This window comes from Chlorocebus sabaeus, chromosome 13, assembly GCF_047675955.1.
Source record: "Chlorocebus sabaeus isolate Y175 chromosome 13, mChlSab1.0.hap1, whole genome shotgun sequence".
Lineage (NCBI taxonomy): Eukaryota > Metazoa > Chordata > Mammalia > Primates > Cercopithecidae > Chlorocebus > Chlorocebus sabaeus.
In genome coordinates this window covers 63,193,466-63,206,701 of record NC_132916.1, presented here as the reverse complement: position 1 = coordinate 63,206,701, position 13,236 = coordinate 63,193,466, and the positions used below count along the sequence as shown (strand labels likewise).

General features: G+C 41.2%; 1 protein-coding gene across 1 annotated transcript in view; it reads left to right on the top strand.

Annotated features, from left to right (window-relative positions):
- Positions 1-13,236, top strand: part of NHSL1 (NHS like 1) — a 273,262-nt gene that overhangs the window by 18,818 nt on the left and 241,208 nt on the right. The gene's annotated exons all lie outside the window — the stretch shown is intronic.

Below are 13,236 nucleotides of genomic sequence, written 5' to 3'. Positions count from 1 at the left end.
GTTTATCTACTGATAAAATACAAGAAAACATTCAACTTTATGAGGGAATGCATTTACCTTTAATTTCTGTTTAAAGATTGTGGTGTGTATGTGTGTGTGTGTGTTTATTTTTTGAGACAGAGTCTCGCTCAGTCGCCCAGGCTTGAGTGCAATGACTGCTTGATCTCCACTTACTGCAAGCTCCGCCTCCTGCGTTCACGCCATTCTCCTGCCTCAGCCTCCTGAGTAGCTGGGACTACAGGTGCCTGCCACCACGCCCGGCTGATTTTTTTTAATTTTTTTTTTTTAGTAGAGACAGGCTTTCACCGTGTTAGCCAGGATGGCGGCGATCTCCTGACCTCATGATCTGTCCGCCTCGGCCTCCCAAAGTGCTGGGATTATAGGCATGAGGCACCGTGCCCCGCCATGTGTATGTGTGTTTTAACAAACAGCACGCTAACCATTAAAAGCCCTTACCACTCGCACTCTTCAGTCTTTGTAAAAGGATCTGGTTTATAGAATCCTGCAAGCTTTTGGTAAAGTACATGTTTTTAAGTCATGTTAATTGTGTAAAGAAAAGACAGACTTGAGCTTGTTAAAAATTATTCCTGTCAAGTGCCATGTAGCTTCACATGTCAAACATGACTTGAAAATGTTTTCCTCCAGTGGCCATGTCTTAACAATTTATGTTCCAGAAGGAGTTTCTTGGAAAGAATTAAATAATGAGAAGTCACATTTTTCTTTCAAGTTCGATTTCCAAAGTGAAAATGAACTTCTGTTTTTTAACTTAAACTTGAAAAAAATTCAATGAGAGCCTTTAGAATTGTGCAATGATTGTGTTGTATGGAATTGGGCTTCCCTATCTTTGTTGCCAGAAATGAAACTTGACTTTTTTTTTTTTTTTTTGTAGCTGTAAAAATGAAGAAATAGAAGAAATAAAAAAGGCTGAGTCTGGGATACTGTTCTAGTCACTTAAATCTTAGCTAAGTAAATGTGTGTTTATATTAATGGGGCGGGACAAAATAAGAAGAGTTTTTTTTTTTTTCCCTGGTTAAATACCACCCCCACCCCCCCGCCCACCAAATATTGCTTTGCAAATTCCTCAGACTTTCTCATTGAAAATATATGAATAGCTAAAAATGAATATTTAGCATGATTAGAAAATATCATACAGTTTTTACAGTGAAATTCCAATTAAGTTACTGGATTCCAAGTTACAGGAATTCCAGTTGATTATTCGTTTTTTCTTGATATTTGAGCTAATGGAGAAGAGATATAATAGAAATAATCTAGAAACATTATCTATCTATCTATCTATCTATCTATCTATCTATCTATCTATCTATGAGATAGTCTTGCTCTGTCTCCCAGGCTCGAGTGCAGTGGCGCGATCTTGGCTCACTGCTACCTCCCCCTCCTTGGTTCAAGTGATTCTTCTGCCTCAGCCTCCTGAGTAGCTGGGATTACAGGCATGTACCACCACACCCGGCTAATTTTTGTGTTTTTTTAGTAGAGATGGGGTTTCACCATTGGCCAGGCTGGTCTCAAACTTGTGAACTCAAGCAGTCTTCCTGCCTGGGCCTCCCAAAGTGCTGGGATTACAGTCATTATATTGTGCCCAACCCTCTGATATCTTCTAAGAAGCATTAAGTTGATGCATATTTTGTGCATGTCTCTTCTCTCATTTAATGGATAGTTTTACTGGCTAAGAGGTTCTAGATTAAAAATCCTTTACCCTTTCTATTTTGAAGACATTATTACTTTAACTTCTTTAACCTTTTAGTTTCCAGTGTTGGTATTGAGAAGCTTGAGATGTTCTGATTCCTGATCATTTGTGTGTAACTTTCTTTTCCTTGATAAATGCTTATGTGATCAGTTTTTTAATCCCAGTGTTTTGAAATTTCACAGTAATGTCCCTTGAGATGTGTGTGTTTTAATTAATACTTGTTGGTTACTTGATGAGTTCTTTGAATCTAGAAGCTCTTTTCCTTTAGTGCTGAAAATTTTTTAAATTTAATTCTTAATTTCTAATTATTTTTCTCTCTTTGTATTTTCAAATGTTAGATCTGCTGGATTGATCCTTAAACTTTCTTTTCTTTATGCTTTTCCGTCTCATTGTCTTTTAGTTTTACTTTCTGGGCCATTTCTTTTCTTTCTTTTTTTTTTTAATTTGGTTTTTGTCTATATAGCAAAGGCATTGATATTTATTTTTATTTATTTATTTATTTGAGCCTTGCTCTGTCACCCAGGCTGGAGTGCGGTGGCGCAATCTCGGCTTGCTGCAACCTCCACCTCCTGGGTTCAAGCAGTTCTCCTGCCTCAGCCTCCCAAGTAGCTGGGATTACAGGTGCAAGTCATCATGCCCGGCTAATTTTTGTATTTTTAGTAGAGACAGGGTTTCACCATGTTGACCAGGCTGGTCTTGAACTCCTGACCTCAAGTGATCTGCCCACCTCAGCCTCCCAAAGTGCTGGGATTACAGGCATGAGCCACCACGCCCAGCCTATTTTTATTTTTATTTTTTTAGAGACAGAATCTTGCTTTGTCACTCAGGCTGGAGTGTAGTGGCGTGTTCATAGCACACTGCAGCCTCAAACTCCTGGCCTCAAGTGATGCTCCTGCCTCAGCCTCCCTAGAGTATCTGGGACTCCAGACATGCACCACCATGCCTGGCTAATTTTTAAAACATTTTTTGTAGAGGTAGGAGTCTCACTGTGTTGCTCATCTTGAACTCCTGGCCTCAGCAATCCTCCCTCCTCAGCCTCCCAGGGTGCTGGGATTACAGGCATTGAACCACTGTGCTTGGCCTATCTTGTCCATTTCTTACTCTTTCTTTTTCAGTCCTTCTACTGAGCTTTTCATTTCTGCTATCAGGTTTTTCATTTGCAGGAGCTTGTTTTGTTGTTGTTCTAGGTATTCTTTTATATAACATCCTGCTTTTAGTTTATTGATATACTGTCTCTTATCTCTGAGACTATTGAGTTTTTAAAGTTTTTTTTTTTTTTTTTTTTTAACCTTCTACAGTGTTTGCTGCAAGTTGTTTTTTTCTGTTTGGATCTCTTTTCCATTTGAATGATTTAAAGGTGTGTCTAGTAGTCTCTGGCTATCTCTATTCATGTAAGAGGGTGGGGGACTCAAAGGCTGCTTGGAAGGTCTGAGTGTTTGAAGGGGGCTTGTTGGCTGGGTGGGAGTGTTGTGGGGAAGAGGACCTGTCAATAACTATTGATTGATTGATTGATTTTATTTTTATTTTATTTTTTGAGATGGAGTCTCGCTCTGTCACCCAGGCTGGAGTGCAGTGGCGCGATTTCATCACACTGCAACCTCCGCCTCCTGGGTTCAAGCAATTCTCCTGCCTCAGCCTCCCAAGTAGCTGGGATTACAGGCACATGCTACCATGCCCGGCTAAATTTTGTATTTTTAGTAGAGACAGGGTTTGACCATATCAGCCAGGCTGGACTCGAACACCTGACCTTAGGTGATCCACCCACCTTGGCCTCCAGAAGCACTGGGATTACAGGTGTGAGCCACCGCGCCTGGCCTGTCAGTAACTTTATTTAGGTCATCGTAGGCTGCTCAGTTTCTCCAAAGAAGACCCCTCTACTCTCTTAGCTGGCTGGTAAGGCCCAGCTGTCAGCTTTACAGGAGCTGTGTAGAAGGAAGCCTGGGTCTCAGCATTCAGAATACATCTTTTTACTTAATTCCTCTGTGTTTGGTAGGTTCTCAACTGTGCTTTGTATTCTCAGAGCAGAAACCTGTTTTAGGCTGGGTGCGGTGGCTCAAACCTGTAATCCCAGCACTTTGGGAGGCCGAGACCTGTGGATCACGAGGTCAGGTGATCGAGACCATCCTGGCTAACACGGTGAAACCCTGTCTCTACTAAAAAATACAAAAAACTAGCCGGGAGAGGTGGCGGGTGCCTGTAGTCCCAGCTACTCGGGAGGCTGAGGCAGGAGAATGGCATAAACCCGGGAGGCGGAGCTTGCAGTGAGCCGAGATCCGGCCACTGCACTCCAGCCTGGGCGACAGAGCGAGACTCCATCTCAAAACAAACAAACAAACAAACAAACAAAACAGCAGGAAACCTGTTTTAACCCTTTCTGAGAATTAATATCCAGTTTCCTGCCAGGATGGGAAGGGTGGCCACTGGTGGCTAGGAATGTGGTCAGGAGATGTAGGGTTCAAACTGCTTAACAATTTTCAACCAATTCTTATTTTAGCTGTTCCTTCTTCCCCAAGAAAATCAATTCACCTCTACTTCCAGAAGTCCTTGTTACCGCCAATACCTGCACTTGTGGGAAGTTGGCAGTATAAATGGCATAGGTTCTTAGCTTTCCTCCCGAGTTGGTTTAGGATTGTCTTCATCAAGTCACCAGTCTCTTATGGCTCAACCTTTTGTTCTCCACTTTCCAAAAATTTTCTTGTCACCTCTTCCCCCATTCTCTCCATCTTCTTAAAACAATCTCTTTGCTGCAGTTTCAGTGGGACTTTGAGAGGGGTCTAGATTTGACATCTGTGTTCATTTCGCCCCCTTTGCTAGAACTCCAGGACACTTTTATGTGTGTGTTTTCCTGTCTTCTCAAGCAGAATGCCTTTCCCCCTGCTTTCCTCGCCTACCCTGTTCTGTGAAGGATGCCACCATGCTTTTAGCCATCAGACCAGAACTTAAGGGTCAGCTTAGGTGTGGAATGTTTTACTCTGAGATGGTGACTTCATTTGCTAAGTAAATGCAATTGGTCATGAGGCCAATTTCCCTTGCTTCCTCCATCGTGATCCAACCAATGAAAAATTCTTCCTGTTTTTAGGGCTGGGTGCGGCGGCTCACGCCTGTAATACCAGCACTTTGGGAGGCTGAAGTGGGCGGATCACGAGGTCAGGAGATTGAGACCATTCTGACCAACATGGTGAAACCCTGTCTCTACTAAAAATACACAAATTAGCTGGGTGGGGTGACACATGCCTGTAGTGACAGCTACGCAGGAGACCGAGGCAGGAGAATGGCTTGAACCCGGGAGGCGGAGGTTGCAGTGAGCTGAGATTGTGCCACTGCACTCCAGCCTGGCTACCGAGCAAGACTCTGTCTCAAAAAAAAAAAAAAAACTTGTTTTTAAATTTTTTTTCTTTCCTTTTAAAAAAGTTTATTTCATTTCTAATTGACAGATAATAATTGCTTATGTTTATGGGGTGCAACGTGATGTTTTGATACATGTATATATGGTGAAATGATGAAATCAGGCTAGTTAGCAAAACAATTTCTTTTCTTTTCTTTTCTTTTTTTTTTTGAGATGGAGTTTTGCTCTTGTTGGCCAGGTTGGAGTGCAATGGCACGATCTCGGCTCACTGCAACCTCCGCCTCCCAGGTTCAAGCGATTCTCCTGCCTTAGCCTCCCTAGTAGCTGGGATTACAGGCATGAGCCACCATGCTTGGCTAATTTTGTATTTTTAGTAGAGACACGGGGTATTTTGTATTTTCAGTAGAGACCTCAGGTGATCAACCCACCTCGGCCTCCCAAAGTGCTGGGATTACAGACGTGAGCCACCGTGCCCAGCCACAATTTATTTTCTAACAAGATCCCTCACTCTGTCTCCAGGTCCCCATGTTCCTGGAGGGGCTGCCCGTGCTGGTTTAACCTGTGGGGTGTATGTCCACTAAAATGAATTCTTTCTGAGTGGTCCTAAGTGTACCACACAGTCAAAAACAAAAATGTTAGAATATTTTTTTCTGATTTCAAAGGAAGTTAGATATTAACTGTTAAAATTGTAGAACTGTATAAAATTATAGAGCTATGAAGAAAGTAATGAACTTTTTTCATAGCCCTAACCCTCAGATGTAATCGCTGTTAGCGGTTGGTACATAACAGAAGCATTTGAAAATCAAAAATATTTTCTAATTATCAGCACTTCATTTGATATTTCCCTGTTTACATTAATGTTAGTGAGAAACTGGAAAGGACATGAAAGAAGAGAAGATAATGAGCAAAATATACATTCCTTGAGTGCAATTAAAGAGTCTGAAATTCTTTTTGTTAGCTGTTTTGCATTTTGATTTACTTGGAATTTGGTGAGTGAATGAAATTCTAGAAGAGAACTGAAAACATTGTGGTTGAACAAACATTAACATTCTTTCCTCCTTTTCTTTCCCTCTTTAGAATAATGTCTCAAGTATATGCATTTCTAGTCAGTCTTTTCTAGAGAAATTATGTTATGCTGAGTGATGGTTATGCTATCCTCCCTAATTTTTTATATACAGCTCAACAGCAAGCAGTTTCACTGACATGATTTTTGCATTGTCTCAGATTATGGTATAATATATAAAAATCCAAGATTTTGGTGTAGACTAGAAAGCAGTTCTTAGTGTTGAAATTTTCTGTGACTTCAGGTTATCTTTTAATAATTTAAAAAATTTACTTTGGTTTTTCTTGTTATGCTTGTTCTATTAATTAAAGTTAGAAATGGGACTCCTCTTGCCTCTTTCTACATTTAGAGCTGCAGCTGGGGTTGCAAATGTAGTTCTTTGCCTTTGCTAAGGAATTGCCATGTTTTAGACATATTGACAGCAGGTGGTATTGAGGGCCCCAAATTATCTGGTGGAACACAGCTCTGGAACGCTAATGGTTGCAAGTGGAAAGATGCAATCAGACATTGCAAAAAACTGACAAAAATTCTGTACATGTCAGTGAAAGCATTCTTTTCATAATAGTCACTTAAGAGAGTATGTGTTTAATTCAGTATAGTTGGTGTTGCTAAAAACATTGTTGGATTTTTAAAAAATCGAATCTGCAATCCGTGAATACATTTATATTTTTAGTCTGTGCTCTTATTAGTGGTATGATTAAATTCCCATGGAAAAGATTTCAGCATTACAGAATTTACACCCTGCACGCCTCTCTTCAGAGCGAGTCATCGTCGACATTTGACTGTCCATCCCCACATTCTGTGTTATTGTTCCCCTCCTGTGTATTGTATCCATATACATATATACATTCCTTTCTTTAAAAAAACGGCTGGGATCACATTATATATAAATTGTGACTTGAGTGTTTTTTCTTTTAACAATGTATCTCACAGTTTTCCATGTCTGTTCATACAGATTTGTCACATCTTTTTTTTCTTTGAGATGGAGTCTTTTTTTTTTTTTTTTTTTTTTGAGACGGAGTCTCGCTCTGTCACCCAGGCTGGAGTGCAGTGGCGCAATCTCGGCTCACTGCAAGCTCCGCCTCCCGGGTTCACGCCATTCTCCTGCCTCAGCCTCCCGAGTAGCCGGGACTACAGGCGCCCGCCACTGCGCCCGGCCAATTTTTTTTCTATTTTTTAGTAGAGACGGGGTTTCACCATGGTCTCGATCTCCTGACCTTGTGATCCGCCCGCCTCGGCCTCCCAAAGTGCTGGGATTACAGGCGTGAGCCACCGCGCCCCAGGCTGGAGTACAGTGATGCAATCTCAGCTCACTGCAAGCTCCACCTCCCAAGTTCACTTCTGCCTTAGGCTCCCGAGTAGCTGAGACTACAGACACCCACCACGACGCCTGGCTAATTTTTTGTATTTTTAGTAAAGATGGGGTTTCACCATGTTAGCCAGGATGGTCTCGATCTTTGACCTCATGATCTGCCCACCTCGGCCTCCCAAAGTGCTGGGATTACAGGGGTGAGCCACCGCACCTGGCCTTTGTTTTTTTTTTTGTTTTTTTTTTTTGAGATGGTGTTTCCCTCTTATTGCCTAGACTGGAGTACAATGGCACGATCTCGGTTCACTGCAACCTCCACCTCCGGGGTTCAAGTGATTTTCCTGCCTCAGCCTCCCAAGTAGCTGGGATTACAGGCATGCACCACCACACCTGGCTAATTTTATATTTTTAATAGGGACAGGGTTTCTCCATGTTGGTCAGGCTGGTCTCGAACTCCCAACCTCAGGTGATAGGCCCGCCTAGGCCTCCCAAAGTGGTGGGATTACAGGCGTGAGTCACTGTGCCTGTCCAGTTCTTTCTTTACTGTGTGTGTCCTTATGGATTGAGCACCTCAAGGCTAGCATTGTCTTATGGATAATTTTATTCTGGGTAGACACAGTGTATGACTGAATAGTGGGGTTAACTACAGAGAGAGCCTGGGGCTTAAACTGGGGAGAAACTTAACCATTAGGGAGTAAAGCTTGTAGTTAAATCAATGGGAAAATAAAGGTTTTTATTTTGTTGTTTGTTTTTTTATTTTAATTAGAGTGGTGATAGGATTATAGCTCTAATTAGAAAGATTAAGTGGTAGTAATATCTAGGATGCAATAGAAAACTGAGACAGAAGTTAAATCACGATATGGGGAAAGTGGTCTGGCTTGTATTTGTGTAGTAATAATGGAAAAAAAGGGAATTAGTATTAATAATTTGGAATAGAATTTACCACAGTTGACAAGCTGTTGTGCTCAACATTCATTCATTCATCCATCCATCCATCCAGTCAACTTGCCGAGCAGCACTGTGAGTCAGGCAGTGTGACGGGCATTGCTGGTAAAGTGCAAAGGACAGGCTGAATCAAAGGTGCTGAGCAGGCCTGGAGAGTAGGTGGCCTCTATGAAGACGAGGCCAACCATAGAAGTTGTAAAGTCGGGAAGAAGGAACTGGTTTTGTCTGACAGTTTTGTTAGCTTTTAGACTCACAGATGTTAAGCTTCCAGGGGATATTCAGCAGGATGTTGGCAATATGAATATTTTGAAACAGATTTTGAGTTTAGTCTGTGTGGTTGAAGATGATTGAGCCACAGAAGTGAAAAATGGCAAAGAATTAGAATCAGAGTTATTGGAAAGTTAAGTTGATCTGTGTTATGACATAGCATATAAGCCAAGTGTTACTAGAAATAGAAATAAAAACTGAGAAATTAATGCTGAATTTGGGTGAAAGGGAAGATGGAAAATAGACAAAATAACTCCCAATTTTATTGCATCTGTTTCTTACTTCACTTTTCTGACTTGGCTTAGGTGATGGTTAATATGATGTGTCTGCTTGCTAGGCTATAGTGCCCAGATGTTTGGTCAAACATCAGATTAGATGTTGCTGTGAAGCAAGTTTTTTTCCGGTTGTGATTAACATTTAAATCAGTAGACTTTGAGTAAAGCTGGGTGGCCCTCATCCAATCAGTTGACTGTCTTAAGATAAAAAGCTAACTTTCCCCACACCCTGACCCCAGGGAGAAATTCTGTCTCCAGACTGCCTTCTGACTGGAGTGACAACATCAACTCTTTCCTGGGGCTCCAGCCTGCTGACCTGCTTTGCAGATTTCAGATTAGCCAGCTCCTACAATTGCATGAGCCAATTTTAAAAATAAATCTTTCTTTTTCCAGGCAGATCAGTAGATAAAAATAGAGCTATAGATTGATCTATATGTTTGCCTATATCTATCTGTTAATTTGTGTTATATTGGTTCTGTTTCTCCTGAAGACCTTGACTAATACAGATTTTCACATAGCTAGAGTCAAAGTTGTGTTTTCTATTTATTGAGCTTGTTCTTTAGCATTTAGCTCCATCCCTGATTCTTTGAATCCTTTGACAGACAATTCCTCTCTCCAGGCAGTTATCTGATTTTCCTTTTGCTCAGTAAGTGCTCTGTGTGTACCTTTCTTATGCCATTGTATTCTTGTAATTCTTGGCATATGTGCTTTTTCCCTAAAGCTAATCTGTGAACTTCTTGCAGACTAGGAGCTGCTCCTACTAGCTTGTGTGGCTTGGGGTACCCAGCCTACTTGGCATGTAAGAATTTGTCACAGTGTGTCTATTGAGTGAAAGATTAGCTCTGATCTGACTCTTAAATATGATTCTAGGAAAGAAATTAAAAGGAGAAACATTAAACTATAAAGTAAATGTGACTAAAAAGCCAGGAGAGGTTGGCAAGCACACGGTGAATATCTTCTGGATCTTCCCCTGGAATGTAGGTGTGAAATGTATTGTGGTGATCTCTGGAACACCACAGTGACCATTATCTAATCCGCATTTGTTTTTCAAATTGTCAATCTTTATCCAGACTTGACTTTGCCCAGTGATGGCTAGATAAAGTCAGACTTTAAAATATTTCAGAGACATTTTCAGGAAAACACAGAAGTATCAAGAAGGACAAATAAATGCTTGTAACCTCATTGCCGATGGTTACTTATGAAAATTTTTTGTGTAGATTTTCCTAGAATTCTTTTTTTCTTTGAGACGGAGTCTTGCTCTGTCACCCAGGCTGGAGTGCAGTGGTGCAATCTCGGCTCACTGCAACCTCCGCCTCCCAGATTCAAGCAATTCTCCTGCCTTGGCCTCCTGAGTAGCTGGAACTGCAGGTATGCACCACCACGCCTGGCTAATTTTTGTATTTTTTAGTAGAGATGGGGTTTCACCATGTTGACCAGGCTGGTCTCGAACTTCTGATCTCAGGTGATCCACCCGCCTCAGCCTTCCACAGTGCTGAGATTGCAGGCGTGAGTCACCATGCCTGGCCTAGAATTTTTTTTTTTAAACGGAGTTTTGCTCTTGTTGCCCAGGCTGGAGTGCAGTGGCGTGATCTCGGTTCACCACAACCTCTGCCTCCCAGGTTGGAGCGATTCTCCTGCCTCAGCCTCCTGCATAGCTGGGATTACAGGCATGTGCCACCAGGCCTGGTTGTATTTTTAGTAGAGATGGGTTTTCTCCATGTTGATCAGGCTGGTCTCGAACTCCCGATCTCAGGTGATCTGCCTGCCTCGGCCTCCCAAAGTGCTGGGATTACAGGTGTGAGCCACCATACCTGGCCTAGAATTTTTAACATACACAGACATATACAGTGATAGCATACCATATATGCTGTTTTGTTACTTGCTTTTTTCAAGTAAATGTCGTAACATCTTTTGCTGTTATTAACTATACATTATTTTTAATACCTGCATCGTGTTCCACTGCAGGGAAATATATATTATTTGACAAATATCTGATTATTAGACATTTAATATTTCTTTTTTTTTGTTATGAGTTTGGTGGACATATTTGCACATGTAGCTTTGTGTACTTGGCTATTATTTCCTGAAAATAGATTGTTAAAAGTAGAGTTCCTGGGTCACAGGTAACCATTTTTTTTTAAAGGGGATTTTTGCTATTTGTTACGTAAGTGGCCTCCAGAAATGTTTTACCAATATACATCAATTCCAGCAGTGTATGAGAGTTGAAGTGTGTTCTTACAACAGGTATAGGTACATGACTGATTTTTTTTTCTTCTGAGACAGGTTTTTTCCCCTAAGTCTTGAATATTCTGTGTCAGATCTTGTTCAACCTGTCAAGCCTATTCGTGAATTTACCGGGATAAATTAATAGTCGTCATATATCCATGCTTGTTTGAACAAAATACTCAAGCATCCAAAATATGAGTAGCCAGTCTTGCAGCATTTGTGAATGACTCACTTGTTTGTTTGAAATGGAAAACATAGGAGGAGGCAAGTCAAATGGCTATGAATCTTCTTTAAAGGAGCCATAATATGGTATGCAAGACCAAAGGACTAGCCCCAGTCCCAGCCTTTGGGGGATATAGTATCGTACATTCAATCCTGTTATATTTATTGCCATACAATTGCAAACTAAAACAAATAATACAACTATCAAAAATAATGGCTTCCCAAGGACCAGGATCCTAACCTTTTAGTTTGTACCTTAATGTGCCTCTGAGAAGAAATGTTAAAAGAGTAATATTATATAGGTTCATTGGATTTTTCTCATGGATTATGGTTAAACTATACTTGTAATGTTATTTAATAATAATCCAGGAATCTTTTAGATCAGAAAGGAATCTGTGAAAGCTATGGTGCTTATTCTTTTTTGTTTGTTTGTTTGTTTATAAAGATAACTAGGGCAAAGGATTATTCTAAGATTTTTTTTTCTGAAAAAAAGCTTATTCTAGAATTTGTTTCTAACTGAAGTTATTATTGCTATTATTATTTTTTAGAGATGGGTCTCCATTTGTTGTCCAGGCTGTAGTGCAGTGGTGCAATCATATCACTGCAGCCTCAAACTTCTGGGTTCAAGTGATCCTTCTACCTCAGCCTCTCAAGTAGCTGAGGCTACAGGTGTGTGCCACCACTTCTGGCTAATTATTTTCTAATTTTTTGTAGAGACAAAGTCTTGCTTTGTTACCCAAACTGGTCTCGAATTCTTGGACTCAATCAAGCAGTCTTCCCACCTTACCCTCTCAAACTGCTGGGATAACAGGCATGAGCCACCTGCCTGTCCCAAGCTGAAATTACTGAAGAATCTTTTTCCTACTTAGATTTACTTCATTCTCTATTTAATGAAGACATGCTTTGACATAATTAGTTGTGGTGTTTCTTTCTTCCTTTATTTTTTTATTTGAGACAAGGTCTCACTCTGTCGCTTAGTCTGGAGGGCAGTGGCACAATCATGGCTCACTGTAGCCTCGACTTCCTGGGCTCAAGTGATCCTCTCACCTCAGCCTCCTGAGTACCTGGGACTACGTGTGTGGGCCACCATGCCCAGCTAATCTTTTTTTTTTTTTTTTTTTTTGAGATGGAAGCTTGCACTGTCGCATGGGCTAGAGTGGAATGGCATGATCTTGGCTCACTGCAACCTCCACCTCCTGCGTTCAAGTGATTCTCCTGCCTCAGCCTCCCAAGTAGCTGGAATCACAGGCACCCACCACCTTGCTTGGCTAATTTTTTAAAAGTTGAACTTCTACAGAGAGTACAATGGTGTTACCAGGGACTGGAGTGGGAGGTGGGAGAAATAGGAGATGTTGGTCAAAGGGTATACAGTTTCAGTTCTGCAGGAGGAATACATTCTGGGGGATCTAACATACAGCCTGGTAACTATACATGATAATGTGTGAAGTTTGTTAAGAGAATATATCTGAAGTATTTCCACCACACATACACACAAAAAGTAACTATGGGAGGTGTTGGATATGTTAATTAGCTTGATTGTGGTAATCATCTCAGAATGTATATCAAATCGTGTATGAATCTTCTTTAAAGAAACCATAATATGGTATGTAAGACCAAAGGACTAGCCCCAGTCCCAGCTGGGACTACAGGTGCGCACCATCATGCCCAGCTAATTTTTGTATTTTTAGTAGAGATGGGATTTCACCATGTTGACCAGGCTGGTCTCGAATTCCTGACCTCATGGTCCACCAGCCTCGGCCTCCCAAAGTGCTGGGATTACAGGCGTGAGCCACTGTGCCCGGCCAATTTTTGTATTTTTTTTGTAGAGACAGGGTTTCACCATGTTGCCTAGGCTGGTCTCAAACCCCTGGGCTCAAG